At 41.0% G+C, this 6,531-nt stretch overlaps 1 pseudogene; it reads left to right on the top strand.

Annotated features, from left to right (window-relative positions):
- Window positions 1-627: 627 nt before the first annotated feature.
- LOC128566172 (uncharacterized) lies at window positions 628-802 on the top strand (annotated as a pseudogene).
- The last annotated feature ends 5,729 nt before the right edge of the window (window positions 803-6,531 follow it).

Below are 6,531 nucleotides of genomic sequence, written 5' to 3'. Positions count from 1 at the left end.
TTAACCTGAGTCAGGGTGGCCATGGGGAAAGTCAGGGACTCTCTATTAAAGCTCAGACCAAAGGGATTTCCTGACAGGGTATGAAGTAGGACAGGAGTCAAGGAAGCTCCAAGGCTTTGTCTCGAGTAATTCTAATGCTGTGGGTAGAGTAGGCAGGGTGGTGGAGGAGGTGGAGAGATGAGGAGCTAAATTTGAGGCTTTTTAAATTTGAAAAGAAATTAAAATTGAGAATAAATATCAAGTTTAGTTAAAAGTTTGGGGCTGGGCAACAGCAGCTCACACCTGTAATCCTAGCACTCTGGGAGGCCAAGGTAGGTGGATTGCTTCAGCTCAGGAGTTCAAGACCAACCTGAGCAAGAGCAACATCCCATCTCTGGTAAAACTAGAAAAACTAGTCAGGTATTGTGGTGGACACCTGTAGTCCCAGCTACTCAGGAGACTGAGGCAAGAGGACCACGTGATCCCAGAAGTCTGAGGTTGCTGTGAGCTATGACACCATAGCACTCTATCCTCAGGGCAACAGCATGAGACTCTATCTCAAAAGTCAATCAATCAATCAATCAATCAATAAATAAAAATAAAAAATAATAAAAGCTCAGGCATCATCAGTTTATAGATACATAGTATTCAAAGTTATGTGATAAGTGGCATAGGGGAGCATAGGACTCTGCCCTATGATGTACAGTCCCTTTCCACAATGTTGGAGATGAAGCTGGGCCTTGAGTCTGCACCTGCATATTCCTACGAATTCCAAGAGTCTTGTGGATAATGACTGGGGAGACAAACCATGCAGGAAATATGTAAAAAAAAATTAAAAAATAAAGTTATGTGATAAGCCAAGAAATAAATGCAAAGAGAAAAAAGAAGCAATTCAAGGACTGATTCCAGGGTACACACATTTAGATTTTGGGAAGTGAGAAGGAACACACCCCTAGGGGTGTCTTTTTTTCCCCTCTATTGCACATGGAAGAGGAAGAGTTGTGTCAGGCCACACATTAAATACACAAACACATAACAATTTAATTAATTAATTAATTGATACACAAACACTAATAAAAGCTGATGAGCAACAAAAAGGTCCGTGCATAATTTTCACAATATCCTACACCACAGGTAAGCAAAACAGGCCTCAAACTACATGTGGCTGTTGGGCTGTATCTTGGACACGCCAACAGATCAAAAGCAGTCAGCAGGAGGAAACAGAATGACCTCCTGAAGCCAAATGAGTGATTCAAGGCTGCAGATAGGCTGAGGAGGATGAGGACTGATTTGTATGAATGGATTTATCAGACAGTGCTCACTGTGACTCTTCCAAGATGAGTTTCAAGAGAGAATAAGACAGACAGGAGAGGAGGCATACATGTATAAATATAAACAGTTCGCTGGGCTTAAAGTGAAGCAGGGAAATGGGATTGTGCGATGTTAGGAATGGTGCTGGGACCAAAGCAGAGCTTTCATTTGGTTTTATTTATATATTTTGTCTTTTAGGATGGAAAATGTACACATATAGTGCATTTGCATGTTGAAGGAAATATCTGATCAATTTGGAGTGGGGGGGAAATTGATGTTGCAGGGGAGAGAGAGTGAGTCATTGGAGGGATGTCTCTGAGTGAGCAGGGAGAGGCTCTCCTGTGTGAGGGGAGGAGTCAGTGGAGGGACGTCTCTGAGTGAGCGGGGAGAGGCTCTCCTGCGTGAGGGGAGGAGTCATTGGAGGGACGTCTCTGAGTGAGCCGGAAGAGGCTCTCCTGCGTGGGGGGAGGAGTCAGTGGAGGGACGTCTCTGAGTGAGCGGGGAGAGGCTCTCCTGCGTGAGGGGAGGAGTCATTGGAGGGACGTCTCTGACTGAGCGGGGAGAGGCTCTCCTGCGTGAGGGGAGGAGTCATTGGAGGGACGTCTCTGAGTGAGCGGGGAGAGGCTCTCCTGCGAGAGGGGAGGAGTCAGTGGAGGGACGTCTCTGAGGGAGCAGGGAGAGGCTCTCCTGCTTGATGGAGATAATGGTTGCCTATCTATAGTAACTGACATGAAGTCAGTATTTTGCTTTCATTTTCTCAATGAAGTAGAAACTAAGGTGAGGGGGTGAAGAGAAGAGCAGATGTGGAAGGTTTGAAGATAAATGGAAAAATGTAAAATAATCCTCTAAGAAAGAAGGAAGATGAATAGACCAGAGAAATATTTAATTGCCTGCAGGCACGAAGAACACACTTGAAGCTGGAAGTTTTGAACGTAACGTGAGATCAGTAGGCATGAGTTCCCCCAACTCCCATTATATTCTACTATGTGGGCTCTGGGTAAGGTAGATGGAGGTTTAGATTTAACTTGAGTTGGTGAATTAATACAAAGTAAGACAGAGGAAACGAGGGGGACCGGGGGTGAGGGTGCTTGAAAGAGAGCTCACATAATTTTTGACTATAGAATTAGGTGGATAAAGAGGGAAGTGGAGATGGGAGCAGTTGAAGGACAGCAGTGAAATGATCAATCTATTGTAGTACAGTGGGGTCAAAGGGCGGTTTATGAAAAGTAAGACTTGTTACTGGTAACAGCAGGTCTAGAGCGAACCTCAGTGGTGAACGGCTGAGGTAGCTGGAAAAACAAGATGTTTAAAGAAGATGAGGCTTATGATATGAGAAACTGTATCTATATTCATATTAAAATTACAACAATATTATAACACCAGAGAAATTGGAGAGCAATAAAACCTTTATTTGAGTGGGAGAGGAGTTCCCTATCAGCCTAAGAATCAGGGAGGATAGTGAAATAGAAAAAAAAGAGCAGCAAAGCTGGCTTCATCCCGCACTCCTACACTCAGTGTTACTGAGTCTCCCAGTGTGTCAGGTGGAGATGGCAATATGTGTAAAATAAAGATGCTGCCCTCAAGCCTCTGGCCAGAGGGAGAGACTGAATACATATAAAAACAGAGTCGTCTGTCATCCACTAGCCATGACAGCAAAGATGCCAGACTGGCTCATTTTACTCAGGAGTTGGAATAAACTTCTCAAATAAGTTCACAAGGGGTTCTTTGGAGGATAAGGACCTTTCTATTTTTTCAAGATAGAAAAAGTGGGTAGGACACTTGGCAGAAACAGAGAACATGAAAACGAAAAGTGGGGGAAGTTACTGGCCACATGCAGCAGAGTACTTCTTGTGTAAGTGGCATAGAATCTATTAATGAATCTGGGGTTAAAAGATGGGTTGAAGCCAGGCTAAGGATGTGTTAAATGGTAAGCAGGTGGAGTCACCACTGGTTTTAAACTGAGGAATGAGCCTCGGATCTACACTTTAGAAAGCTCCTCTGGCTATAGCATGGAAGGTGGGTTGAAAGCAGCCGGAGGTAGGATGACAAGGCAGCGTGCTTTTACTACAATGGGCAAGAGTTGCTAGAAGTCTCAGTCAACAAGATGAATGGTTATAAGAGTATAACGTTTGGGCAGGTGTATTTTTCAAAAGTACATAATTCAGCATTAAAAAATATGTATTTACTAAATTGTCTTACAATCAGTCTTAGAATATTTTCATTACCCTTGAAATAAACCCGATAACCATTAACAGTAACATCTGTAGTCATCCTCTCAACCCCCAGACAATCATTAATCTCCCTTCTGTCTCTATGGGTTTATTTTGGATATTTCATGTAACTAGAATCATAAAATGTGTTCTTTCATGAATGTCTTCTTTTACTTGAAAACCATGTACAAGTTATTTTATTTATTGATTTTCTTCATTTTTGGGGGGGTTAGACATATGTTTTCTATTCTCTCAGCCATGTGTCTAGGGATAGAATTGCTGGCTTATACAGTAACTTGGTGTTAAACTTTTTGAGATGTTGCCAAATTGTTTTCCAATATAGCAGCACCATTTCACATTTCCCAACAGCATTGTATGAGGGTTTCATTTTCTGCACATCTTCACAGATGTTTTCTGCACATCTGACACATGTGTTATTGCCTCTTTTCCATTACAGCCATTCTAGGGTATGTAAATTAGTAAGACAAGGAGTTTTGATTGGCATTGAACTGACTGTGAATGGTGTTGAGCTTAGTCTCCTGTGTTTATTGCCCATTTGTATATCCTCCTGGAAGAAATCTCTATTCAAATCATTTGATTATTTTTAAATTGGGTGATTTTCTTTTAATTGTTGAATTGTAAAAGAGTTCTATCCTGGTAGAAGCCCCTTATCAGATATGTGATTCATAAACATTTTCTACCATTTTGTGGGCTGTCTGCTCTTTGTCAATGACATTCTTTGAAGACTAAAAGCTTGTTATTTTGATAAAGTCTGATTTATCCATTGTTTATTTTCTCTCTTGTGTGATTGGTATCACATCTAAAAGGCTTTTCCTAATGCAGGGCCCTAAAGGTTTGTTCCCACATTTTATCCCAATATTTTTATACTTTTAGCTCTTGTCTTTAGGTATATGATCAATTTTGAGTTTGTTTTTGGGTATAATGTGACGAGGGGGTCCAAATTCATTCTTTGACATATGGATATATAGTTTCTCTAGCTTTAGCTGTTGAAAAGACTTTCTAGCATCTGATTGGATTTTGCCTGAGAGATTCACCCTACACTGAGGCCTGACCCCCAGAGCCGTCCATGTCCTTGGGTGCTGCCGCTTTTGCATGGCAAAAGGAACTTCTGCTGCTGTGGGAAAATGCTGGTGGAATAAAAAATGGGGCATGTTCAGGAGTAGCTCTCTTAATGCCTCCCTCCCCTCTCTAGTTGAGGGGGTTGGGGAAAGCTCTAGCCCAGGAGAGAGATGAATATAAGAGCAAACAGACATGGATGTAACCATGTACCACTTGGAAACAGCAATGATACTCATGGAGCAAATCCAAGCTTTGCTGAGCTCTGCCCTTTCCAAGGCAGATAAATTTTCTCTGGGTAGGAGAAAATAGTCTTTGGCTCACGGAGAAGGAGGATACATCCTGGATCATGTGTTTGACTGAGTCTTCTTTTCATGTTCTACCTGCCTTCCCAGGTCTGGCTTAATTTTTAATTACATTGTGTCTGACTAAAGTTGTAAGAGTGCATTAAATATTGTAATACAAGTCCTTCATTACTTTTATGGGTTTCAAATATCTTCTATATACAGCTTGCATTTACAAAGTCCTTTCCATGAATGTGTAAGAGCAAGAGCTTGAAATTTAGTTGAAGACCAATTTATTATTTTTTCCTTTCATGTTTCATATCTTTCATGTTTTAAGAAATTTTTCATAATCCGTGTCCATGAAGATCTTCTCTTATGCTTACGTATTATTTTAATTTTTAAACCTACTATTCATTTTAGATAGTTTTTGCAAAGGCTGTGGGGAAAAGGTGGAGAGTTTGTGACAAAAGAGATTTTGCTATGATGGGTAATTAAAAGAAAATTACACTGCAACATGTTGTACAGTACATAGATGATAGAAGTCCTGCTGGTGCTGCCTGGGGAGCAGGAAGGAATTTTTCCAGCCTGAACCATCCTAAGTCTCTTGGTGGAGAAGGAGTGCAATGCGATCCCTCTATCAGTGTCTCCATGTGTATGACGGTTTTAGCTGCCTTATTTGTAATAGCCCAAACTGCATTCACCCCACATGTCTCTTACAGGAATGGTTAAATAATCTAGTACAACCATGACATGGGATAATATTCAACAATAAAAACGTACCACAACTTAGATGACTCTTCAGGGAGTATGATGAATGAAAAGAAAAAGCCAATCACAAAAAGTTACATACTGCATGATTCCAAAGAGACAGCTTTTTAAAATAACAACATTTTAGAAATGGAAGAAACACTAGTCATTGCCAGGGGATAGACCTGGCCCGAGGGTGGGATGGAGGCAGGTGGGAGGGGAGAGAGTGTCTGGAAAGGAGAAATACAAAAAAATACCTGTGGTACTGTAAATTTTCAGTATTTTGACTGTGGTGGAAAATATTCAAACCTACATAGGTAATGAACTTTTTGAGTATTTAGAACACACACGAGAATACAAATGAAACTGAGGAAGTATGGTCAAGGTTGATGGAACATATCAACAGCAAAATGCTGGTTGTAATATAATATTATTATGTAAGCTGTTACTATTACTAAAAATGGAAAAATTTTACAAGGGCTCTCCACTATGTGTGACTAATTACCTCAATAAAAATTTCTATTTAATAAAATAAAAGAATTGAGCAAAGGATTTTAACAGACATTTCACCAAAGATATACATATGATATATAAGTACATTAAAAGATGGTCTACATCGATCTCTAGGGGCGGAGACAAGATGGCTGACTGAATCCAGCTTTCCACAGAGGCTCCCATCCAGAAGGAGAGTAAAAGGACAGAAATTTAGCAAGTAACCTGGTGGATTTGAACTGCATCAAGAGAGAAGGTTGAAGAATGCATATCAACCCCGCTGAGGTGAGCTGTGACCCCAAGGATACAAACAAAAGGTACAAAATCCATCACCAAGTGGACGGGACTCCCCTCGAACATGAGAACAACTCGGAGTGCCCCACAAACAAACAAGCAGAGTTCAAAGGTCCTCCCACTACACTCCATGGGAG

The sequence above is a fragment of the Nycticebus coucang genome, chromosome 14 (assembly GCF_027406575.1).
Source record: "Nycticebus coucang isolate mNycCou1 chromosome 14, mNycCou1.pri, whole genome shotgun sequence".
NCBI lineage: Eukaryota > Metazoa > Chordata > Mammalia > Primates > Lorisidae > Nycticebus > Nycticebus coucang.
Note: the sequence above shows the minus strand (reverse complement) of the source record. Positions and strands in the feature narration are given on the sequence as shown.